General features: G+C 44.4%; 1 protein-coding gene and 1 pseudogene across 10 annotated transcripts in view; one reads left to right on the forward strand and one right to left on the reverse strand.

Moving 5' to 3' along the window:
• LOC147007774 (uncharacterized) overlaps positions 1–27,617 on the reverse strand; it is a 241,636-nt gene that overhangs the window by 163,999 nt on the left and 50,020 nt on the right. For 8 of the 10 annotated variants that reach the window (XR_015053897.1, XR_015053896.1, XR_015053894.1 and 5 more), the window contains exon 2: positions 19,760–20,020. The gene's annotated coding sequence lies outside the window, so the exon portion shown is untranslated. Of the gene's footprint in view, positions 1–19,693; positions 20,021–27,617 lie in introns of all 10 variants that reach the window. The other 2 variants (XR_015053891.1, XR_015053892.1) reach the window with 2 other exon arrangements.
• LOC147007777 (uncharacterized) lies at positions 21,579–23,320 on the forward strand (annotated as a pseudogene).

The raw sequence follows: 27,617 nt of genomic DNA on the forward strand, positions 1-27,617 counted from the left end.
ATAATTTTTTTTTTTTTTCTGTTACCAGATATGCCATTGCTGTGAATTGCCCAGTGTCGAGCTGTAAAGGGCAATTATAAGGATTGACAAGCACGTTGTGAACGTACATGACAAAAGAGTAAGATGTTGATATTTTAATGAAAATCTGGATTATTTATTTATTTTCATGTTGTTTATATTTTTTCTTGTTTTACATCTTTTTCAGTTGTGTTTAATTCTGTAATTGATTTGTCATTTTGAATGTTTTTTGTTTGCTTCGAAAGGAGATGTGGAATATCGAAAATTGATGAAGGATGTTCGAGTAAGCATGATGGAGGATAAATTGAGAGCACTCCAAAGAAGCAAAGTCACACACCCGCAAAAAAATAGAGGAAAACGTGGATATGGAGGAGGAGGACGACGGGGACAGAGACGTTGACAAAATACAAAAAGTGTTAAAACTGTCTGACAAACCACACAAGGCATTACAAGATGTTCGAGGAATCGATAAAATGACAACACTAAACATGATAAATTTGAAATATTTTTTAAGAAAATTGCGCTCCATTCTCCGAAAAGAAGGTACGATAAGACATTGCGTCACATTTTATGAAGTTATTATAAAACACTGGTGAACAATGTCTCATGTATCATATTTTACTATTTTATTATTATTATTTTATGTTTATGTAATTGACTTTGCAGTGAGAGCATTTTATGATGAAACCAATGTGTATTGTTGCCTTTTGTATTGAAGGGTTCGGTGAGGCGGAGTCTGGAGGAGGCGAGAGAGCCCTCACTTCACGCACCTGAGCTGACAAATGAAGATGAGAGCTTTGTTTTCTTTTTTTTTTTTTTCTTCTGAGGTCTCTGAGTTCCCTCTGGAGAAGGCACACCTGGATTTGACTTCTCCAGAGGAGGCACACCTGGATTTTCCTTCTCCAGGGGAGGCACACCTGGATTTGCCTTTTCCAGAGGAGGCACACCGGATTTGCTCAGTTATTGGAAAGAACACCTTGGCACTGGATTTCTTTGTGTCAAGTAATTCATAAATTCAGGGGTGGAAACGCTGTCTGTTTAGATTTTAGTTAAGCGTAATGATGTCTGATCCTGTTTTTCCCTGTTGTCTGAACGGGAAATTATGAAAGTTTGTGTGGCATCACGGTGGTGCGCACATAGCACACACTTTTTGGTGACATTGCAGACTTAGTCTTTCCCCGTGAGAAGACCAGGGGTACATTTGCATGCCCTGAGTTTCGGGGACATCCATCTCATGGTGCAGAATGGCTGGTTGTCGTCTCGTTGACGTACAATTTACGCCGAGGAGGAGGTTCTGGACACCACTCCCCACTACCAAACCCCCCTCCACCTTGAAGATAAGAGCGGTTGTTGGCTTGGAAGATGGAGATCGTTCGTGACGTCTGTGATTGCACAGGGAGAGAGCTCATTCTCAATGGGCCCACAGGCTTGTTCGTGCCCTGCAGCTCCGAACCTGCCTTCTCAACAGTGCCCTGCTCACTTGTTCACCCTGCCCTCGCCCAATCCTCATTTCCGAAATCTTCTTCATCCGTGTGAGTGTTCGTGGTTGCGAACAGCTTGTCGTGGCCACGAGCAGGTTATACCTTGTTGTGTTGCTCTTATTGTGTATTTACATCCTGAAGATGCATTCTTTGATGGAATTTTATTTCCATAAATTATTGTTTCGAAGAACTGCATTCCCGTTTGTTCACCAGAATTTTTCCAAGTAACATTAGGGCCTCAACATCTCGACTGGGGGAGGAAGAAATTAAAGACAATCTTGTTTAGTTGCCGGCACGGTTTGGATCATGCTGAAGCATGGATCGATAGAACACCGCTGGCAACCAGTTTGTGGTTAGAGTAACTCATTAGTCATTCACAGGCTCGAGTCCCAGCATGTCAACCTTTTTCTCGACAGTGGTTAAGCTGCTTCTGTTGGGGAGTTTGTAAGCATGACAATATTAGGTATTGAAATCTGCGCCCTTCGGGTAAGTGCCCCCGCCCTGCAGGTTTGCCTCTCACTCATTGTGTGCCGGCCTCCACGGGGTTAAATTTGAGAATAGCCCCAAATAATCCTTTTACAAAACTTTTGCAGAACTTCTTCAGTGAGTTCATGAAACGTACCTCCCCACCCCCACCCCCGTGCCTCATCCATAGAATACGCTTTGCTGTCGGCTCCAGGGATACATCACACAGGGAGAAATTGACTGAGCGCTGGGCCAGTTAAATTTGGAAAGGACACCAGGACCAGACGGGGTGAAGCCGAGGGATCTTCTCGACGTGGAAAACAGACACAAATTGCAGAAAAGACTTCAACAGCTGAATTAGCGACGGCGTCATACCCCCACAAGTGAAAGAGTGCCGATCGACATTAATCCCGAAAACCACAGATCCCGACCAACTAATGTATCTGACTAATTGGAGGCCCCTTACCAAGTTACCATCGGTTCGACAATAGCGAGGACGTTCAGCCGTATTCTTGTAAATAGGCTTGGTGGGGTCTGTCAAACGAGGCGCACCAGCGAGGTTTTATCAAGGCTCCAGGCTGCAGTGAGAACATTGCCACACTGGCCAACATCATGAGAGAGGCAAAGCAAAATATAAAGGCACCAGCCGTGGAAATGATCGACTTTGCCAAAGCGTTCGACACCGTCTCCCACAATCATATTTGCACAGCCCTACTCTCCAAATCTATCCCGAGCGGCACAATTAAGTTGATCCCCAGTACTTTCGTTGAGGCCTCGACAGCGTTTGAGAATCGAGGGGAAAGGAAAATTTGGCTGCAAAAGGGGGTTAAACAGGGAGACCCACCATCTCCTCTTCTGTTTAATTGGGTGCTCGATCACCTCACCAGTAAGCTCGAGAGGACAGGGATTCCGTACATGTTCCGAGCGAAGGGCTCAGGCGACTCGCACGTTAGGAACGCATGAGAAATCTGCGCAACAAATGAGAGCAGAATCAAGTTCTATTGTAGAAAGAGATGAGAAGTCGGAGGGCGGCGGACAGAATGTAGGGGTGTATGAGACTCGGTGTGGAAATACAAACGATATGCACCAGGTGAGAGATAAGCGACGAGATAAGGAGGATGATGACGACAAACCAGCGAACAGGCAAGAAGACAATGGCGGAGAATGAGTGGACTTGTCTGGAGTGGTTGGCTTGTTTAGCCTTCGCTGATGACCTGACACTATTCAGTGGTTGCTGGCAGGGTATGCAAGTTAAATTGGACATCGTCAAACAGTCTTGCGATAACACCGGACTCGACCTCAATTTAAACCAAACCAAAGGGTTCTACATGAAACACGGTCGTGACCGCAGCTCGATGTACAACTGTGACAAATGGACTCCACCGGCGCCTCCCTCCAAGGGGAAGAGATTCCCTCGCTGGCCCCAGAACAACACGTCAGTTACCTCGGCACCATGATTAGCCCAGCATCAATTTTCTGCCTGAAAGACTTGGCCTCGATCCTAAACAATTGGCGGAACAATATCAGAGCTGCTCCGGTCAGAGCGACGACACGTGCTGCTTTAATCAAAAACCATGTCGTCCCAAGGCTCCTCCACCAATTAGGACACAGTGACACCCCCAAAAATCAGCTTCACGAAATTACCCGAACAATCAGGATGGCGGTTGAACGAGCGATCCACCTGCCAACACAGACTCCGGACGGTTTTCTGTACACAAAAACACGGGACGGAGGAATTAGATTGATAAGTCTCGCCCTCGCTGTCCCACGGATTAGAGCGACCAAAGATTGGGCCTTGATCCATTCTCTCGATAGTGTGACCCGCGCCATTTCTATAGGGTCTTCCACTGGCCCTTCCCTAAAATCCCGCTTCACCAGATTAGGCCTGAAGGTGGACGCCTCCGGGAATGTTTCGAACACCGGTTGGCGCAACACGATTAGAAAACGCTGGTATTCCCAGCAAGTTTACGGTCTCGGTGCGGCTGCATTCCGCAATGATCCGGTCTCTCACACCTGGCTGTGCAATTTGAGGCTGGACCGATTTCGGCACACGCCAGCAGCACTCCAATTGCGTTCCAACACCGACCCAGTCAGAGCCGCGTTGACCAGGGTAATTCCTGAGGCCAACGGAACCTGTAGGCTGTGCTGAGTGGAGTTAGAAATTCTTCTCCATGTTTACTGTGAGATGTTCACTGGACTGGCCGACAAGAGTGGCTGGAACTGTGAAAGGGAAAAATTAATCACCAGAGAGAAAGAGGAAAGTCACAGACCAGATCTAGTTTGCACTAAACAAGGATACCCAGCTAAGATCTTAGATGTTTCAATAATATTTGAAAGACTCTCAATCCTTGGAACTGGCATTCGGAGCTATTGTGAAGAAAAAAGTGCAGAAATATAAGCTCTTGTGAAGACTTTTAGAGGAACATCTGGAGATCACACAATGAGACATACAAGGTTTCCCCGTCGGAGCTCGAGGAAAATGGTTTCCACATAACTCCCTTATTTTAGAAAGCTGAAGAGTGAACAATATTCGACGAGCGGCCATTCAAATCTCCAGAGCGACTTTGCTGATGTCCCTGGATATGCTATGTGCATTCACTGGAGAAGACCCCGACCGCCCGACTTGATGGCTTGCCCTCGCACTTGGGTCACTCACACGTCTATGCTGCTGACCTCCCTTCCACCAGATACCTGACTCCCAATCCCTCCCCCTTATTTAAATTGCTCCATGATGCCATTGCTTATGCTATTGTTCTCCTCACCCTGCCCACTGCCGGCCCATCGACTCACACTTTCTCTTCAACTTCCTTTATCTCTCTGCCCCCGTCCAGTTTTCATTTCACAAAAAAATATAAAAAAATACATTTTTGCAAACCTGCTTCATGTTACCAATTGCTAGTGTCACTGTATTAACTTGCTATACCCCATCGGCCTTTACCTCTCCCTCTCCCTCAATATCCCCTCCCTTAGTTATGTAATTAAATTTTTTTTTTTAAAGAAGTAACTTATGAAGCACCACATCATGAGAGGGCATCCCTTCACCCCTTCCATGCCCTTCACGGGATGAGTACATGCAGGTGTAGATATGGATATAGATGCAGCCTGATGACACTTTGATCCACCAAAGAGCATGATTGGCACTATTGATGCTTGGGGTCAATAATAACATCCGTTTGCCTCTCGTGGAACCCACCCTGCCGATGAAAAGGCATCCCTCCACCCTCCCATGGCCTCCCCTCTCCCCTTCCCCACCCGTCCACTCTAACTGCAGTTTGCAGGAGCCACGGATCACAAACAATAGCGCAGGTGTATGATCCTGTGGAAAAGAGGGCTACGTCGACCCTGTACTAACCCACGTCCGTGAAACGACAGAACTGGGAAATCCCTGCCGGTTCTATGTGCAAGGCCGCGACCCACATGACACGCCAATACGACCATGGCCGCGAATGGTAGGGACACACCCTGGTCTACAGGTAATCTCTGAGAGTCTCAATGGGTAGATATTTACCACACGCATCACACACAATACACACCAACGACGTGGCCATGATCATGCCAAGACTTATTTACAATTCCAAACTGTGGCCCATGGCTAACACCACCGTTTACATTGTATGTCGTGTGACGTAATATTAACGTCGACCACGCTCGCTGCCGCACGGGTGTCCCAACCACATCTGTGAGACAGCACACCTCCGCCTCTTCCGAACTCTCTCCCGTCCCCTCTGTCCGCTCGCTGCATACCTCGGCCCCCATTGACCACGGTTTGCAGGAGCAGCAGATTTCAGCCGACGGTGCAGGTGAGTGATCCTGGGGGAAGAGTGGAGCTCTGTCGACCCTGTTCCTGTTCTTGCCCGCTGGTCCTCCATGGAACGAGGGTGCAGTTGACCCCGATCGGTTCTAGTGGTGTGAACAAGCCCGCGACCCACACGACAAATGCCGGTGCGACCATGGCCACAAAAGGTGGAGACACGCCGCGGCCTACACGTACGTCCGGTGCGTTGAGACAGGTAGGTATGCACCGAGCACATCACACACAACATGCACCAATAGACAGTCCCAACAATATGTCAAAATTTTGTTTCCTTGACACTCAGTTCCAATTTTTGAGAAATGATATTTTAAGACATTCTGTGAATTTGTTTTCATCTAAAACTCAGTATTTCCCATAGATGTGGAATTTGATTCTTTGCTTTTAATAAAATACAAAGACGACCTCCCTCTGAAATTGTATTTCGGCCTTATTGTGTCCTTATTTCAAAAACTAACCGACTTTTGTGAATAAATATCATGAATACCTGTCAAATATTTGTTTATAAACCCTGTGTTAGAATTGAAATTACACATAAATGCTTTTGTAATTTCACAATGTACATTGTAATGTACAATTATTTAGTTTTATTCAATTGTGTAAGGTATATTTATGTCGCTCATATATGACGATATATCTAGGTAATTATGTATCGCAGTAATGTTCTGAAATAATTGTTTCATTTGCAGAGAGAAAACAAAGAAAGAGGTCGTCAGCCATCATGATTCCCAAACGAAGAAGAAAAGACGGGCAAGGCCGGAGCAGTGAGAGCACAGTCAGCACACTCAGTTCTACTCCAACCACTCCAAGTCGGACACTGAGGTCAGACAGAAGAAGGCAGTGGTTACTGGGATATCCTCTTCATCACTTTTCTCCCAATCATTTGCCAACTCAAGCAGAGATGATTCGGCGTTATTTTTGGATCAGAAAGAAGGCAAAGAGAAAAAAAAATGCAACATATGAGGAAGTAGTCAGCTACCCACAGAACAACTCAAGATCTGAGCATCCTCTCAATATAGTCTGCAACAACAGTGACACCCCATGTCAGCTATCAGATGACACAGGGGGAACTTGTATGCTGAAGGCTTTGGTGCAGCTCTGGCATGACAGTGCGTTCCCTCAGGAGGTTCTTCAAAATCAAAGAACAATCAGGTAATTCATATTTTAAAGTTTCATCGTAACACAAGTGTTCAACATGGACATCTTTCTCCCTCAATGATTTTCTCCAAACAACAAATGAGAAGACAAAGAAAACGTATCGAGAGAGAGAATGAAGGAGAGAAGCACGTCGTTTCAATAACATCACAACCATCTCAAGAGATCATCGGACAAGGCGTCGTTCGAAGGATTTCTCTGGATTTTGAAATGGCTGGGAAATGGCAGAATGATAAACGGAAACGGAGAGATGACGAAAGTTCCAGTGAAGAGCACAGTCTTGACCAGGTAATGTGAAACCAGGTAATAAACTTTGAATGATTCCAGAGTGATTGTTCGTTTCGTGGTATTAAGTGTATGAGCAAACAATGGCCGACACTTTATAAAATGTACAAGTAAATGTTTCCAGACGCAGACAGGAAACTTCATGTCCCCTTCGATACGACCACGTGTGCTTTACATTGTCTCCTTCATGTGAAGCACATTTTACACGACACTCGACGTTTGTCAACTGAGAATCATCATCTCCTCCTCTGAGTGCTTCCTCGAAACCCATAAGAATCTAAACAATAGTTTTATTTTATAATTTTGTATCGATGAATGAAACTCCATTCCCCAAAGCACGTTCCACCCGACGTACGAAACTCCATTCCCCAAAGAATGTTTTTACATCAATTTGATTTGGAAGTGAACGTTTTAATTGTGACGTTGACCTTTTGTGGATGAAAACAATGTGATACAGGTGATTGGCCCAGGAGTTTCGAAACGTTTTCGGAACAAACAATCAAACAAAGAAACTCATTCTTCTGCAATGAGATGGTGCCACTGCACTTACACTGGAAATATTTGGAGAGTGATGATTGACGTGTATAATGTGATGGAGCAGAGAGCCAAGTGAATGTTATGAAAAGGAAAAAGTAGGTAAAGTTGGTAAATACATCCCAATGCTTTTGTAATGTTGTGACACCTTACATTGAGAGCCAAGTTCACAGTTTCCGGGCCTTCTGCAATAAAAAGGCCAAAACAAGGACGTCGAAGACTCACCATTGCTGCAAGACGACCCAAGCTTTTTGTTCATGGAAGTGGGCCACGTGGACCAAGAAAACTCCCACATTCTGCAGCCACGTGGTCCCATCCACCAATGCGTTGCTATTCACCGCAAAGAGAAGACCATCGTTCTTTTTCATCGAAGTGGGCCACGTGGACAAAGAAGACTCCCACATTGAGTGGCCACGTGCTTCCTCCAATTTGTTGCCATTGACGGCGAAGAGATCACCGTGCTTTTTCTTCAAATGTGGGCCACATGGGTCAAAGGACTCACCACGTGTTGAGTGACCATGTGGTCCCAGTGTAAGTATTTGAACCCTTCAGACGGAGGAGTGCCATCAACATTATGGGCAGATGTTGATGTCAGACAGTGGGGAGCCACTAAAAATAACTCTGGACTTCAAATGAGCGGAAGAGTGCCCACCTGGTCAACTCAACTTTTTCTCTTCAAATGTACAGAATCCGAATGTGAAGTACAAGTGATGTTTAAGGTAGAATGGCTAGCCGTAGTTACGCAACACATTAGTTTTTCTCTTTTTTTCCAGCATAGGAATGCGAATCTAAACAAAAACAGGGTGAGAGTCGGGGGAGTTGTGTGAAATAAGGGGGAAGAAAGAGCGGAAGAAAAAGAGGAATGGAGGAGGTTTGAACAGCCTAAGAAGAGGAAGACTGGAGAGGTGGGGGTCGTGTGACGGTTGTGGCCTGGGGTTGGACTTCGTGCACCCCCCGAGGGAAAGGAAGCACACTCACACAGAGATATTAGTAATTTATTCATTATTCTGTTTGGAGTAAGCGAAATCCTATCAATGTGATCAATATGCATTGTCCATGTGTCGGCAGCATCAGTGTCTGTTCCTTTTCCCTCTTCCTATTCACCTCTATATCTCTATATTTCTGTCTCTTTCATTTAATACCATTCTCTTCCATCACTCACCAGTCACGTTCATTGCTCACCTGCTCACAAACCCGTTCACTCATTTGCTGACACGTAGCAGAATAATGGCGATGCCCACCGTAAGTAGAGGCAGAAGTCATTCAGGTTGAGATTGTTTCGACCCCTTCATGCACCCTCCCCTTCGTGAGACATGAATGCAGCATTGCACGGCCAATGGAAAACAGCCACTGAGGGGTAGGCGCGGGGTATAAACCCTGATCGTTAGCAAAATATCTCACTTCGACAAACGCCTGAGACAGATCAGATTTTTGAGAGCCTGTTCCCAGAGACATATTCCACTTTTCGTTTTGTTTCATCAGAGCAGATTTTCAAACCTCACTCACCCCACTTTCTCTCCTATCTCACGTCTTCCTCATTTCCACCCGATTTTACTCACATCGCCCCAGTGCCGTATTTTCCACCGCTGCCTTCCAAACCTCAAAGCCTGCCAATATTTAAATGGAACGAGCTGTCCTGAGGCCGCAGAACATCACGCTGACCGGACAGGTTCCGACTCGGGACCGCAGACTAACGGGGCTCAGTTGCAATGGGAGACACGAGGCGCGAGTTTGGTCAAGATAGCTCCAAAAGGAATGATTTCAGCGGGAGTGTCGGCTCGACAAAGTGCCTCAAACTTTTTTTTTAACAACCTCTGCATTCTCTTTCACCCTCAACCCAATCTCTCTGTGTCTTCCTCCTTGATCCAGTATTGTAGTTCTGTGTTAAGTGATTGTTTATAAGTACTCCGGGGTCGGGTATGATCGGTTTTGGGCAAGGGAAAATGTATATATGTGTATAATGTGCTTTTCATGTGTTTTATATGTGTTCAACCTCTTGTAATTTCATGTATGATTTCCCTCACCATTTTCTGAGGTAACAATCCCCCCCCCAAGCATTTGCTCTCCTTTGCATTTGTCCTCTGCATTCCTTTAATCACTCCTCCCATCATTTTCTGCTCTTTACATTCCCTTGCTTGCTGTGGAATACATTATTGAAGTGTTGAATGAGTCCCGATTTATCCTGCATTGCGTTGGTCCGAATAGCATTCCCAGGAGGCAATATTGGTCTGAGTTCCCAATGGTAATGGTAGCCCACGTAAGGCAGCATGCAGCATTGGTTCGCGCATCCAAATTAACTGCCGCATTGTTGCAGGCACGATTCCCCATCTGCCACGTTTAATCAACTGGTACGGTAAACCCACTTTGGGCGTGAGGATCCGGCCCGAGTTGAGGGTTGCAATTGGCGTTTGTGGTTTCTCATAACATGTCGCTCTCTTGGAGAGATCACTACTTATTCTCTATCACGACCAGATCATAAATGTGAAGTTTCACATTGATTGATTAAGTGGTTCCAGAGAAACATTATTTAGTATTTTCCTTCAATCCAATATGGCTGCCAAACCATGTGACTGATCTATTCCTGAACAAACTCGTAAACACATGGCTTGGGGAACATTTGTGTGAAGTTTCCCCTCGATTTGTCCAGCTGTTCTGGAGAAGAAGATTTTTTTTATAGGTTTCAGGGTAAATCCAATATCCCTGCCAAACCATGTGACCGATGCTGTCATGTGTGTGAACGTTTTGTTCCTCATGGAGAGACGGTAAAACATGTAAAGTTTTGCATCAATCTGTTCAGCCACTTCAGAGAATAAGATTTTTTTATAGGTTTCAGGGTAAATCCAATATCCCTGCCAAACCATGTGACCGATGCTGTCATGTGTGTGAACGTTTTGTTCCTCATGGAGAGACGGTAATTCGTGTAAAGTTTTGCATCAATCTGTTCAGCCACTTCAGAGAAGAAGATTTTTGAACTGACGAGGGTAATAATTTTACACATTAAGAAAATAATGAAGTTTCCCATTTCTAGGAAAGTGGTTTACTTCATCACGGAGCCAGGGAGACAAGCATCAGGAGCCATGAAAGCGGTGGTAACTTGTAACAGCTTGTTTGGCCTTAGAGAAGCTACAATGTTGAAAAATAAATCATGTCTTTGTTTTGTCAATTTTAGCATGGAGAGTGTGACCATCCAACCCATTCCCCCAAACCATTCTTCCCTCTTTTTCACTCAACAAACTCTTCTCTCTCATCGGTGATCCTCCAAAATCCCGAGTGCTCCACGTGATTGTTGGTGAATGTGTATATTTCACTGAAAGGTTTCAGTCACTCACGGTATCTGTTTGATTGTTTGCACAGGTGATCTCCTTCATTATCTCAATAATCAAGGTGCACTCATGACTGAGGAACAGGTGCGACCCATTATTCGTCAGGTGAGCTGAGCCGATGTTGATGGGATTCGTTATTTGTGATGTTTATCGTGTGGTTTAAAAACAGGATATTTTAAATATATAAGATTTTTTGGAAACTCCTATTTGTGTAACCACCCATGAAGTCAGTCCTTTCTTTCCAGGCAGCTTCTGCGTTCAACTACATCCACAGCAAGAACATCATGCACGGAGACATAAAGGTAAAATGAATCTACACAAAACATGATGATCATGCAGTCGGAGAAGGATATCAGTTAAAGACCAGGATTTGGAGAGGTTTCTGTCATTGTATGTGGATGTGTGAATGTCATTGATATGACAGTGTGACTCACCCTTCAGAGATCTTTGTAAGCCAATGGCCATCCATATCTGGTGCCCAACTTTGTCGGTGGACATCCTCTTCCAGTTTAATGTAGTAGCCAGATGGCCTTCCCATGCACCCCCTGGAATATTCAATGCCACCTATTTTTTTAAATGCACAAAGGTGTCAGAAACAAAATTTAAGATGTTCCCATTTCGAAATATTGTCCCATGGGGTTTTTATGGCGGCGATCTTGGATTTAGTTCCGTACCGGTGACAAATTCATAACTTTTGAACTATACACCATAAAAACGTGTGTGACCCCACTTTTCAATGCAGTTTTCACACGATAAAACGGTTCGGAGCATCATTTCTAGAATTGAACAATTTATTAACGACATAATCACGCATTTTCTTTAAAAAAAAAGAACAATTATGCACAATATCGGCATTTGTACGAAGGAAATAAATATATCAGTGCCTCGCACACTTGTGTTTGATGATGATTGATTTGGTGATTCATTCTCCAAACAGTGATCAACAAACATTGTGTGGGATGTGGGTGCAGCTTTGTTTCTGCATAATATTGCCATGCTGTTGTTTTTGCAATCTTTTCAATGTTTTCAAACGTACATCAAGTGAAACAAATTGATTCGTTCTTTCCAAAATGCGAGCCCGGTCGTAGGTGCTTGGGTCGCAGCTCTCCGTAAAGTAAATGTTTTTTCTAGGTTTATTGGAAGCATTTTATTCTCCAAACTGTATTATATATTTGTACAAGAGTTGTAGGATTCATATACGAGAATTTTAGAATACTTCATTTGATATGTTTCTGACATTTTGAGAATTGGTTGCTATCTGAATTTAAATTTTGAGCGTCCATCTTGGATCTCTTGTTATGAAACTGATGCAATTATTACACATCTGGTGTTGACGCTCTGCTGTCATGTCAAACTTTGGCCTTTGGTAGTTCATTCACGGCCAGACCCATGCCTACATTGAACGCTCCATGTATTCCCAAGCATGTTGTATGTTCTTGCTGGTGGAAACCAGCTTATCCCATCTCAGCCATTCGATTCTTAGATATCTCATTAAATTTAGATGAAATGCACTTTGCTTTGTGACAACTAATCAATGTCATTTTGCTTTCAGGTTTTGGCGACAGAAAACCGTAAGAAATCATGAGTAAGCAAAAGAAGTCTGTTGACACTTCTGTACCAGCAAAGCGAGTCAAGCTCCCAGAGTGTGTGTTGCATGTTCGTGGACTTCATCATGGAAACTTCATTTCGTTTAGAGATATCAAAGTTGAACCTGCTGACTTGGAGAGATCGTTTGAGATTGGGGCAGGCTCATACCAACGATGCGAAATGGAGGATGCTTCATCCCGGTCAGACTCCTCATCCGCACGGGATGGAGGCCACTGGGGCCTCCGTCGTGAGCCTGTCCAGTTGACCCCCATGGTGCACCTGCAACACATCATTGCATTGTATATGTTGCTGTGAAGTGCGTGATGAGGAATGATTGGGACATGCTCTCAAATGAAAGAATATTGTTGCTCAAGGATTCTCATCCAAATGATGTGCAAATGTTCCGTTTCCAAGTATGGAATGACTTGGACAGCCAAAACAATGGAGGACGTTGAAGGAGAAACACTGATTTCCTCTCTCAAAATGAAGCGCTTTCTGAACAATTCTCTTGGCCGATCATGTATCAGATTGTCTCTGCTCTTGCGTTTATACAAGATCAGAACATTGGGCATTCCGATGCAAAGATACACTTCTGCAAGTCTGGCCAATTCTGAGTGGACATCACACGTTGATCTATCATTTCAAAATTTGAGTTTTGATTGGATGGATTTTTATGACTTGAAGTGTTCAGGGAATCAGGAATAAAACTTCCTGTGGGAATGTTAATTGACAGTGAAAATGATGTTACATCATACGAAAATACACCAACTCTCTGACTGCGAAGGACAATAAATGAGTTGCATTACATCCCTTCCAGAGCTCAGCAGAGTTCCACGCATCTGCCCAAAGATCTCTCATCTCGTACCCATGTGTACGTGACGACACTGTCAGAGCAACCTCCTTACCGGGGACCGTTCCGAGTCATTTCCAGGAAGGACAAGTTCTTCATCCTTGATTTTAATGTTGCTGTGAAGTGCATGATGAGGAATGATTGGAAGATGCTCCAAATGAAGGGAAATTGTTGTTTTCCTTTTGACCTTCTGGATCTACACCGGTGTATTGTTGAACTCATATCGTGATGTCATGATGTTGATGCCAAATATATATGACACCATATTTGAGTTTTGTTTCCTGCAGATGACGATTCGAATGGGAAACATGTTCCTACCCTGGATCTTCACCCACCAGTTGAGCTGTCCTTGGAGTGGCAAAGAATTGGAGGCATTGGTGAGGGTCTCAAGAATGGTGGCAACACTTGCTTTTTGAATGCAACGCTCCAATGTCTGACATATACACCACCCTTGGCCAACAACGTGCTGTCGTCCTTGTCGAGGAGGCACGGCGACGACGGTACGTACCTTGCTCTGTTCATATATATCTACATTTATAGTTTCTCCACTCCACAACCATAATCATTCAGTGGCATGATCATTAAGTTTTTGCTTTATGTCACATGCAGGTGAGCATCACGACATCATCATGTACACTGTGTGCGATGCATGTACACCTCGTCAAGGCGTTATTGTTTGGTTCATGGTGGCTGGTTAATGGTTTCATCGCTGGTGTTGGTATTGCAACACTGGTGATGGGGCAAAGGAGATTGACCGTGTGCTTGTTGATGGTCACTGGAAGATGATCCAGAACTGCATGGTCGACCAGAGTGCTCAGTTCTTCAATATGGACCACAGGCTTGTTGTCGCAACTCTGAAGTTTCAGCTTAAATCCAGGAGAATGGTACCATACCAGCCGAGGCAGGATGTTGGCAAGCTCAAGGATGACAGGGTAGCTGAGGAGTTTGCGAACATGCTGAGTGGGGATTTGGGGGATCTGGGTGCTTTGGGGGATCCTGAAGAGTGGTGGAGTGCCTTCAAGACCACCGTCCTTGATGTTGCTGGAAGATGTCTTGGAACTCACCGAAGGGTGAAGAATAAATTTGTCTCTCAAGGGACACTGGATACCATTGATCAGAGTCGCAAGGCCAGGCTGAATAGCTGAGCTGTTCAGGGAGCTGAGGCGTAAAACTGTACGTGCATTAAGGTTGGACAAGGAGGCGGATGTGCGAGGAATCTGTGAGGGGTTCGAGCCAAGATGAAGCTTCATGCCTGTGTTTCAGAGTGAAAGCCTTCGAACTCCACGAAGACTGGAACTGACAAAGGTAAATCTTCTTTGCGGGATGAGAAGCCACAAGGAAACACTGAGCCTGAGGAGAAGAGAGTTTGGCCATTTCGATTCCACTTATTCGATGCAGAGTGGCAGCGTGATGCTTGTGCGGCTTTATGTCTTCCGTTTGAGAAACCAAATGGAGTGAATGCTGGTGGTCATGACTTGCCACTCACTCGTCCAGACACGCGTAAGATCAAAGGCACAACGCCTTTGTGTGTGGGAATCATGATGGCTTACAATCTCTCGTTAGGTGAATAGGTGAACGTGTTTAAACTGTCATTGAGTACTACCAGTGGAACGATCAATATCGGAAGGAGATCGTGGCTTCATCACTGGGTGAAGGGAAGCGGGGTATATCGGGAGAAGGATGCTGAGGATGGAGGTAGGAACCAGGTAGGAGGAGAAGAGGAAGTCCAAAGAGGAGGTTTATGGATGTGGTGAGGGCAGACATGCGGGTGGTTGGAGTGACAATGGAATATGTGGAGGACAGAGCGAAATGGAGGAGGATGATCCGCTGTGGCGACCCCTAGCGGGAGCAACCAAAAGAAGAAGAAGAGGAACAACAGACTACGTCCTACAATGTGTCATGATAGGCTCAGTCACCTGGCCTTGATGAGCATTTAATGTGACATTCTCAGAGAGATTGACTTCGACAAATTGATCCAAGACTTTGCAAGGGTCAAGTCTTGTAAAGTGCCTGGTGGTCTCATCAGTGGTCTGTAAATATAGGTATTAGGTACTGTACGAGATTGTAGATTCTCTGATTGATCATGATTGACCTGCTTGCTTATTCACTACACGATTCAGATTCTTTATAGTTGAAACATGGGAACTTCCAACTTCGTCGATTCTTATAGTGTGATCATGATGTTTAAAGATGTGCCTGCTTGCTTATTCAAATTCTTTATGTTTGAAACATAGGAACTTCGCAGATTCTTATAATCTTATAGCTTGATAATGTGCTGGCTTATTCAGATTCTTTACACTTGAAACATAGGAACTACATGCTCGAACGACCCCCGAAACTCGTTAGATTCTTACATGTACGTATATAGATTGATCATGATGTTTAAAGATGTACATTTTTATTCCGATTCTTTGTTCTTGAAGAATATACTTTATGGACGACTGTAAATATGTCTTGTCACCTTTTTAGTATTCAACGGTAGGGTGCGCCTCCACGACTGAAGGCTGCCCAGGGGCCACCACAACTGAAGGTTTCCCAGGGGCCACCACATGTATAAATCCAGCCCTGCACAAGCGTCCAGCATAGATATCCATTCAGGAGCTCCAGGAGTTGGACCAGGATGACGAGAGCTAGCGCAAGTACAACATGAATTCCATCTAAACGTCAACCAAACAAAAAAAATTGTTGACGGTTGATCAACTCCTGCCCCGGGATTTTCCCCACGCCGGGAAGGGGGAGCGCATAAAAAGGAGTGAGTGAATCGGAGCCACACAGCGAGAGCCCCTGTCGTCTTCGTCATCGTGGCTGAGGAGGTCGAGAAGCGCTTCTGTCGTCATGGAAGAAGTCCCTGTCGTCGTCATCGTGTTCTGAGAGGTCTGAGCTAGTCGTGGTCGTCTTTAACGTCTTCTTCTTCCTCCTCCTCCAGAGGGTCGAACTGGGACGGGCGCCGACCGAGTCAGCCGGAAAGGTCCAATATAGACCCCCTTACCTCCAGCTCACCTTCCCTCCGAGCTGGGGGTATTAATAAAGACATTAGCCACCACTTATTGTGTGTGTGTGTGTGTATGTGTGTGTGTGTGTATGTGTGTGAGTATGTGAGTGTGTGTGTGTGTGTGTGTATGTGTGTATGTGTGTGTGTATGTGTGTGTGTGTGAGTATGTGTGTGTGTATGTGTGTGTGTATGTGTGTGAGTATGTGAGTGTGTGTGTGTGTGTGTATGTGTGTATGTGTGTGTGTGTATGTGTGTGAGTATGTGTGTGTGTATGTTTGTGTGTGTATGTGTGTGTGTATGTAAGTGTGTATGTGTGTATGTGCGAGAGTGTGTATGTGTGTGTGTATGTATGTGTATGTGTGTGTGTGTGTGAGTGTGTGTGTGTGTGTGTGTGTGTGTGTGTGTGTGTGTGTGTGTGGATGTGTGTGTGTTTGTGTGTGTGTGTGTGTGTGTGTGTGTGTGTGTGTGTGTGTGTGTGTGTGTGTGTGTGTGTGTGTGTGTGTGTGTGTGTGTGTGTGTGTGTGTGTGTGTGTCCGTGGGCCCGTCTGGTAAGTAGTGAATTGTTTTCGTGCCTTTGCTGTATAAACTTGTATTTCTTATATTCGGTATAGCTCTGCCTTAAGTGCTCCCCTCATTCCCCCATTGCATTTTCAATAAACCCCCCATTTGTTCAATGTTTTCAGCTCGTTCGTGTCAATTCTTTCATTGACTGAGCGTGTCGCGTGCTGGGAAAATTAGCAAGGCCGTTGTGCCGCCGTAAGGGGACATCGGGACCGACGGTTCTTGGCGATAAAACCACTCGGAATCGCACACGGAACGAGCGCGCGAAGCGGCTCGTCTCTGTACGAGTTCCGTCGAGGGTGTGAAGACTCGGTGGATCGCCACGTGGTCTCTCGGTATTTTGAATATTTGGCAAATTACCCTGTACCACGTGGTGGAAATATTGACGCTTCACGGTCCAAAACAAAGGACCCGTCGACTCCGGACTTATCCGGGGCAACGATCTGAATTCCGGGCGATCGGTCGAGCCGACTCGACTGCTCAATCTGGTGGTCGAGCTCGTCGGCCGACGTCCCGGCCCAAGCAACAACATAACATCATCTGACACCTCTTCCTTCTCTAAGCCAAAATCGCCACCTACATGTCCATAGAACATCATGAGATGCTTCTTCCTTCTATGAGCCAACATCGCCACCTGCATGTCCATATAACACCACGTGATGCTTCTTCCTTCTCTAAGCCAACATCGCCACCTACATGTAAATAGAACATCACGCGATGCTTCTTCCTTCTATGAGCCAACATCGCCACCTGCATGTCCATATAACATCATGTGATGCTTCTTCCTTCTATGAGCCAACATCGCCACCTGCATGTCCATATAACATCATGTGATGCTTCTTCCTTTTATGAGTCAACATCGCCACCTACATGTCCATATAACATCATGTGATGCTTCTTCCTTCTATGAGCCAACATCGACACTGACATGTCCATATAACATCATATGATGCTTCTTCCTTTTATGAGTCAACATCGCCACCTACATGTCCATATAACATCATGTGATGCTTCTTCCTTCTCTGAGCCAACATCGCCACCTACATGTCCATATAACATCATGTGATGCTTCTTCCTTCTCTGAGCCACAGGGACACGGACAGACGGTGCGAGATGACAATCCCTTGTTGTTAAAAACGTGTGTGAACCCCTGATTATATGTTTGAATGTTGTGCACGCACGTCCTGCTCTTTAATCAAGTTATTTGTAATATTTTAAACTTTTGTGCCCTTTTAATAAAACAATTTTTGAATAAAAGCCTGTGTCGTGTTATTGAATGAATCCATGTGATGAAAAGGTTCGAGTATTGTCCCTTGTACATGTTACAGGGAACAATGGAGGAAGTTTACAGATGGAATTGTTACTCAAATAACCTTCATGAACCAATGAAACCTCCTCTGGAAATGAGTCAAAATAACCAAAACGCCTTGTAAACACACACACACACACTCACACACATACACACACACACACACACACACACTCACACACATACACACACACACACACATACACACACACACACACACACACATACACACACACATACACACATACACATATATACACACACATACACATGTACACAAACACACAATGTACACACACACACATATACACACACATACACACATACACAACACACATATACACACACACACATAAGCACACACATACACACACATATACACACACACACACATATAGACACACACACACACACATACACATGAACACAAACACACAATGTACACACACACACACACATGTACACAAACACACATGTACACAAACACACACACACACACACACACACACACACACACACGTCAAATATCACACTCATTGAACTTCAAATGTTTGAATGTTGTGCACTCAGATGATGACAAATGTTCATTGTTATATTTCCACCATAAAAATGCTTTAAATGAAAATACAATCCCTCATTAACATATTTCAAACACACAGCTTTATATTAAAATCGGTGTGTGAATAATTATCCGTGATAAGTGTGTTTTTATAAACACATTCTCTGTAAACATGGGGGGAGGGGCAGCGTTTCCTCCACCAAACAACCACATCACCCCTCGTCTCCATGGAGTCCGAGTGAAACCACGCCCACCCGAGTTAAACCACGCCCACACCCGAGTTAAACTGCGCTCACACCCGAGTTAAACCACGCCCACACCCGAGTTAAACTACGCTCCACCCGAGTTAAACTACGTCACACCCGAGTTAAACTACGCCCACACCCGAGTTAAACTACGCTCCACCCGAGTTAAACTACGCCCACACCCGAATGGATAACGCTCGAACCGAGTTGGTTCTGTTCAGGATCCACCAAGACGAACCAAACGTTAAATAGTGAACACGGAGATTCACCAAGACTCATGATTTAAACATCACACGAAGAGGAAAACGGTCTAAAGAGAAACGGAGAAACGAGGGGACGAGGAGGGAAATACAAAATGGCGGGAAGGGAAGAGGTGAATATAAAATGGCGGTTACAGCGTCTCGGCCTCCTCCCTCACACAAGGGGATCTTTGATACAGGGGAACATTTCACCCATCGTACCTGTAATATATCAACACCAGGTCTAAACAATCGATAAGTTTATCGGTTTAATCTCACTGGGGAAGGTGGAGAGGGGAGAACATGGCGACAGGAACAGAGACATCCGTTTGGGACAAGTCTGACCGTAACGAGCCCTCTCAGCATCCTCCGTCTTCACCGGGATGTCCCAGGAGGTGTGAACGAGGCCGATGGACTCAACGGGACCGTTCCATGGTCCATGTCTCTCGTGGACCGTTCGTCGAACACGACATGACCCTCACCACGACTCCATTCGACAATATGCACCTCCGCTCTCATTGGCCCACGTGACCAGCGCTGGCCACGCCCTTTCACACAGCTCGTGCCGACTCACTCACTCGTTCGCGCTGGCCACGCCCTCGCCTTCTGATATCAATCCGCGACGGAGAACGGGAGGGTGAGAAGAGGGAGGGAGGACAAGATGAAGGAATATCAGTGAGAGGGAAGGAGGATCGAGGACTTCTCTCACAAGGAACTTCACCCAAGGAGGCCATGATGTCCTTCAATCCTCTCAGTTAAAAATAAATAGATAATTCGAGTCTCCTGATCCGGATCATCACCAAAACCGAATCACTTCGTCCTTGTCACACACCCAAACACTCATGGTTCCACACATGTCCGAGATATGGTTGCGGACGCACGCACGAGGTTCGGACTCAGTCCAACGGAGGATCATAATAATTAATAATTAAAGTTATCTTTCAATACAAGCGGAAATTCGGTTCATCAAAGCCGATGTTATCGTTCCCAACCTGTGGTTCTGTGTCCGTGTTCGATATTTATATAATTGTGAGTAAACCGGCTCGCGAGCTCCATGGACGAGACTCAGGGCGGGAATCGAACTGCGCATGCGCGCTATGACGTCACGCACTCCCAACGAGAAGCTCCGCCCCTCGACCTCGAGATTCTCTTTAACTTGCGGTGTCATTCCTCGATTCCTGATGTCCCAAGTTCCCTCATCTTGTTAGATTTTCGTGGGGCAGATGGGCAAATCAATTGTGCAATTCATGACTAAAGCATGAAAGTCCTAACATACCATCTACATACCATAAGGTTTCTTTTCAGACGTGGAGCCATTCTGTGTTTGACCTTTAATGACCTTGAGCGGTCAATGACCTTGAACATCGAAGATAACTGTTTTTTACCATCCCATCCTTCATTATAAACATGTTTAACGATGTAAACAATGCATTTTTATTCCAATAAAGATGTGTATATATCCTACAGAGTGTTTGTGGTTAATTCCAGGTACTTTGATGATCTAAATCATTTAATTTTCATTGGTCCAACACATTTAAATGTGATATTTTCACGTAAAATCATCTTAGATTGCGCTCACACTATTTATGCTTTGTGTGTTTCAGATAGCCTGTCAGACTCATCCTGGAGGTTCTGCTAACAGCTATCCTTAGATTATAGAACTGTTTAACAACTGGTGGTGGCAAGCCTGAAGAAACTATATTCACAGGGTAGTGGAGGACGCTGTCACCATGTCAAAACGCCATGTCTTGATAGATCCAACTCAACCTTGCAGCACATCCAAGTAACCCAAGCCACCTTGCCCAACTAACTGGAAGCTTTGTATTCTTTGCCAAGCAGAAACATGGGAAGCCTTGCAGTGTCCAGCCAAATCCAGCAAGAAACCTGTGGGTGGCGGTTATGTGTCATTGGCAAAGGACCTCCTCCAGTTTCAGGACATTGGCCACATGCCGACTGAGCTGAATCTGGACAGATTGGACGATGGAGGTGGCGTAGAGGCCACGCTGATTGCACACAGTGCTCTGTGGCATAAAACCTGCCGGTTAAGGTACAACCAAACAAAGCTTCAGCGACAAGTACAGCGGAGTTCAAGTGGTGGTTCGACTATTCACACACGTGAAGCTCACAGAGCCTGTGTGTTTCTTCTGCAATGAGTCAGCTGGCTCTGAAGGCCGACATGAAGCGTCAACCAAACAGAGAGACACGAATGTTCGGAAGTGTGCCTAAGAGCTGGAGGACACAGAGCTGCTGGCCAAACTTGCCCCCGGGGACATGATTGCCCTCGACGCCAAGTATCAGCACAACTACCTACGCATTCTCTACAACAGAGCCAGACAAGCTGCCTCCAAGGATGAGCATGGGGATGATGCTCGTCTGCAAGGCATCGCCTTTGCTGAGTTGGTGGCATTCATGGAGGACACGCGTGGCGACGATTGTGCTCCTGTTTTCAAGCTGGCAGACCTGGGTGACCTCTACAAGGTCCGACTGGAACAGCTGGGTGCCACAGTGGAGACTCGGATTCAAACCACCAGATTGAAGATCTGACTCGTGTCTGCCTACCCTGACCGAAGAGCACATTCACAAGGGAGAGACACACTTTTGACGTTTGCAGAAGACATTGGAGATGCTCTCAGGAAGACCTGTGACCATGACAGTGATGCCATGCATTTGGTGCGAGCAGCACAGGTGCTGCGCAAAGAGATGTTCGACACCAAGTTCGCCTTTGATGGATCATTCCAGCCCGAATGTCAGAAAGCAGCGGTTCCACCAACACTCTTGGCTCTGGTGAACATGATTCAGGATGGGGCCAACATCAAACACCAGACCCAGCTGGTAGACACAGCCACCACAACTGCCGCCCTAACAGTGTCACAGCTGCTAGTCTTCAACAGTGTCAAACATGCACGAGCAGTGAAGTCATCAAGCACCTTGCGTCACAGCCGTGACCGTGAAACTCCACTTCCACTCTACATTGCACTGAAAGTCCATGCTGTCACACGCAAGAGGGGGCTCATTGACACACTCTTCCATCTCGAGATGTGTGTCTCATATGACCGCCTCCTGCAAGTGTCATCCGACATCGCCAATGGAGTTTGCCAACGCTTCAGGATGGAAGATGTTGTGCAGAAAGGGAGCACAAAAGTGACCATACGCACGGTCGACACTGATGTCGTGGTATTGGCTGTGGCTGCATTCCTGAAGATAAAGCCGGAAGAAATGTGGATAGCTCTTGGTGCTGGCGTCAGTTTCAGGTACATTGGTGTGCACAAAGTGGTTGGCAAGCTGGATCCAAGAACCTGTGCCACTCTCCCAGTCTTCCATGCAATCACAGGATGCGACACTGTCTCTGCATTCGGCGGCAGGGGGAAGAAGACTGCCTGGGACACGTGGACGGCTCTCCCTGAAGTGACTGAGGCCTTTGAAGAGCTCTCACGGGTGCCAGGTGCTGTGAGCGAGTTGTCCATGTCACTAGTGGAGCGCTTCGTGGTGCTGATGTATGACAGAACCAGCGACACCATGGAGGGAAATGAAGTGAGGAAAGAGCTCTTCACTCAGAAGTCCAGGACCCTGGAGAATATCCCACCCACACAGGCTGCTCTGAGGCAACACATCATGCGTGCCACCTACCAGGCCAACATCTGGAACCAGGCGTTAGTTCCTGACCCTGAGCTCGCAAGCCCTTCTGATTGGGGATGGGTAAAGGATGCAACAGGATGGCAGACACTCTGGACCACCCTTCCAGAAGCATCACAATCCTGCGACGAACTGATACACTGTGGGTGCAAGCAGGGGTGCACGGGGCGCTGCAAGTGCAACAAGGCAGCCCTCATGTGCACTGTCCTGTGCTCATGTTCAGGAGAGTGTGAGATCATCTACAGAGGACAAACATGGACAAACATGGCCTGAACTATATTACTATCACCCTGTCCATCACTATTCTTCAGATAATTGATACAGATGGATACATGTTAAACTTGTTTAATCCAGCCAAAATAAACACTGGCTGAGGTCATTGTTTGCATCTAAAATGTAACCTGTAGGATATATGTGGAGTCTAAGTAAGAGGTATGTGCAGCAACAGGTAAAATAGCTTTTAAAAAAGTGGTGTATATTGAGGTTTTTCCTGCGATAATGCCAAAAATGAAGATTTTTCATCGTCCAAGGTCAATGACCTCTTATAGGGCTCAGAAGTCAAATCTGAAGTGGCTCCACGTCTGAAAATAAACTTTATGGAAAATACAAACACTGCTGAAAATTTCATGCTTTAGTCATAAAATGCACAATACATTCCATATATGAGGTTATCTGCCCCACTATTTGATTACAATTGGTGGACAAACAATAAAAGGAGACAAAGAGGTCACGTGTCGTTTGTGGTTGAATTAAATTGAAGTAAAATCGAGAAGTAAAATCAATATGGCCGCCGAGTAAGGGATGGGAGATAAACTCGTCCTACATGGGGTCTCATGGTGGTTCATGTGTCCTGTAAGAATGAGATAAACACCATTGGGGTCATCGCTCCACAATGGAATACGGGGATAAAGGGAACATGTTTGGGATTGAAACAAAACACGTGGTGTGGTTGATTCAGAGATCATGTGGTGTGGTTGTTTCAGAGATCACGTGGTGTGGTTGTTACAGAGATCACGTGGTGTGGTTGTTACATTTCTGAGTTGTAACAGTTGGCCTATTTGCTTTCCAATTTATTCTTCAACTTCTTACTGTGATATTTATCGGTACTTTCCAGTACTTTGAATGGTAGGATTTGATTCGGATTGTTTTCATTGCTATACAAGGTGTCCATAAACTACCGTTCCAAATTCAGACCGTAATAAAAATAATTAATAAAATAGGATACAATAATGTGGTTTGATGCTTGTGTATGAACGAACATTTCTCAGTTTTTCTCAGTTCAGTCGACCGAACGAGGCGGCCCAACCGAAGGAGAAGCAGAAGATCTCTGAACTCAAGTAACTCTTCTTTATTTGCTTGATTGTACATCGGTAGCCAGTCAAGAGAAGGAAATCTTGAGGAATTTTTCAAGCACGAGAATCAGAAATTTCCACCATCATTATCTGCAGCAGGGAAACTTAAGCAAGGAAAGAAATCTGATCTCCTTGGATGTCTTGAATCTGGCGGAAAATCAGCCCACTTGAATACCCCAACTGCTGAAGTAAGAATACTTGATGGTGCTGCAGTGGTGCACTTTCTGCCAGTTGGAGAATCCAGGACCTTTGGGGAATATGCCAGGGAGGTATTTGTACCATGTGTAGTTTCAGAGCTGGAAAGGTTTCTTCGAGTCGATATTGTTTGGGATGTTTATCAGAGAAACACTTTGAAGCTCACAGCAAGAGAAAATAGAGGGACAGGGGCTCGTAGACGTGTGTCTCCAAATGTGAATCTGCCAGGCAATAGGAAAAACTTCCTTCGCAATGATGACAAGGATGAACTGTTCCAGTTCCTAGGTGCTGAGAGTGTGTCAAAGGACACTGGCGACAGGGTTATCATATCCACTGTTCATGAGTCAGTTGTCAGCTCTAATATGAACCACAACTTGGATGGACTGCAGCCTTGCTCATATGAGGAGGCTGACACCAGGATTCTACTCCATGTGAAAGATGCCCTGAATTCTGGTTTTAAAGATGTGATGATCAGGACTGTTGACACGGACAAACTAACAAACTTTTAAAAACAGGGGACGGAAGCTTAAAAGTGATGAAGTCGGTGCAAAAAATGTACATCAGTACGTGCACGAGAATCACTCAATTAAAATACTTCAAACGAAAGTTGATATGAATTATAATTGGTACTTTCAAATGAAAGGTGTGATAACACATTGCACAACATTTTAAAAAGTTATTTTAAAACACTGATGACCAATGTTTCATCTGTCATATTTTGCTCTTTTTTATTATTATATTTTGTTGATGTTATTTACTTTACAGTGGAGAGCATTTTATGATGAAACCAATGTGTGATGTTGTGTATTGTATTGAAGGGTTCGGTTAGGTGGATTCTGGAGTAGGAGAGAGGGAGCCCTCACTTAATGCACCAGAGCTCAAAAGTGAAGATGAGAGCCCTTGCTGTCAGTGTGACATAGTTACCCACTACCTGATGCAGCACCTGCGCAGTGTTCATGGCATGGAGTTCAGCAAGAGGAAGGTTGCCATTGCAATGTATAAATCACCCTCCAAAACGTATTGTTTTGTAATAACAGCTCGTTGTTTTTCATCATCGTTCACTTTTGTTATTCAGATAAAAGCTTATTGTAAATGTTCTGAAATATTTATTTGTTTTTCCTGTTCCCAGATATACCATTCCTCTTCACTACGCGGCAGCCGGATGTCAAGGACAATTTAAAAGAATTGATAAACACCTTGTTAATCTCCATAACATCAAATGAAGATGTTAATTTTTTTTAATGAGAAGCTTGATTGATTTATTTTAAAATGTTATCAATGTTTATTTTTGTATTTTACAGTTGTGTTTCCCTTCGTTATTGATTTGTCGTTTTGAATGTTTTTTTGTGTTTTATGAAACGAGATGAGCAGTATAAATGACGAATGAAAGCTGCGCGAGTGTTGATTTTGGAAGCTCATTTGAGACCCCTTCAAAAGTAGACAACTCAAACATCAGCGGATAAAAAAGGAGGAAAACATGCAAAGAAAACAAAACATCTGTCGGAGAGGCTGGAGGATGAGTAGGAGAATGAGGAGGGCAAAGCTCTACAATCTTTGATTATAATATATTGTTTCATATTATGTTTGAGGACAATATATAAAAATATATAACACAAGTTTTAATAATGAAATGGTAAATGAGGAACTGAGTTGTCACATGTGAGGGCTGTTGCGTTTTATTTTTTTCATCAGAATGTTTTTTTTGTAAAATGTCATTTCATTGAATGAGACTTTACATTATGTTTGGGTTAAAACATATATCCATTCCTGCTTGTCACAGGGTTGTGAAAACGTCAGCTCGGCTCGGTCAGGTACAGTGGTAAGTCTTGAGTAATGTTGATGTGTTGTAATTATGTTAATTGTACAACTGTCATTGATGGAAACAGTTGTACTGATTCCGTTTTAATTTTTTTTTTCTTGGAATCTACATGATTATGGGATGGGTGGGAGAAACATTATCACATGATGTGATTCAGGGAAAGGCATGACAAGTCATCGAGTAATATGTGCACCTAACCGGCCGAAGTGGACATCAGTGATGCTGATGGGCCGTCTATACATGTTCATAGCATGTGTACAATGTGTAATGACGTGCACACGTGGTTATTTTTATATTCGTACTCACCCTTACATATTGACCATCCTTTATTAACACTTATTTCATCCTCCGCTAATTCCAAAAAATTATTTACTTTCTTTTTTAAACTTCCAGGACCATCAATTGCAGCTTCAGCACAAAAATTTGTGCCATTGTATAGAGATCCAGGGCAGAAGTAAAGTGATGATCTATTGTTTTTCCTAATTTCTATCAGACAATGATCAGATAACACTTTAACATGTTGTAATGGAGCATAGATTCTGAACCTGGGGGTCGTTTGGGGTTTTTCTGGGGGTCATGAAGGGGTCATAACATCAATTTGTTGAGCCCATTTTTGGGAACCTAACAAAGGTACATACCACAGTATTTTGTTCACATATGCACGTACGTAAAATGAAATATGTGATGGCGACAAAAGTAATGGAAGTTGAGGATTTTATTTTAAAAAACAAAAAACTGCTGAGTAAAATTACTGGTATGTGTGTATGTATGTATGTGTGTATGTATGTGTGTATGTATGTATTTATGTTTGTATGTATATGTGTGTATGTTTGTATGTATGTATGTGTGTATGTATGTATGTGTGTATGTTTGTATGTGTGTATGTATGTGTGTATGTATGTATGTATGTGTGTATGTATGTATGTGTGTATGTATGTGTGTATGTATGTATGTATGTTTGTATGTATATGTGTGTATGTTTGTATGTATGTATGTATGTATGTGTGTATGTATGTATGTATGTGTGTATGTATGTATGTGTGTATGTATGTGTGTATGTATATATGTGTGTATGTTTGTATGTATGTATATGTGTATGTTTGTATGTATGTATGTATGTATGTGTGTATGTATGTATGTGTGTATGTATGTATGTATGTATATATGTGTGTATGTATGTATGTATGTGTGTATGTTTGTATGT

Source organism: Eptatretus burgeri, chromosome 25, assembly GCF_056783735.1.
Source record: "Eptatretus burgeri isolate ZD-2024b chromosome 25, Ebu_testis_v1, whole genome shotgun sequence".
Classification (NCBI taxonomy): domain Eukaryota; kingdom Metazoa; phylum Chordata; class Myxini; order Myxiniformes; family Myxinidae; genus Eptatretus; species Eptatretus burgeri.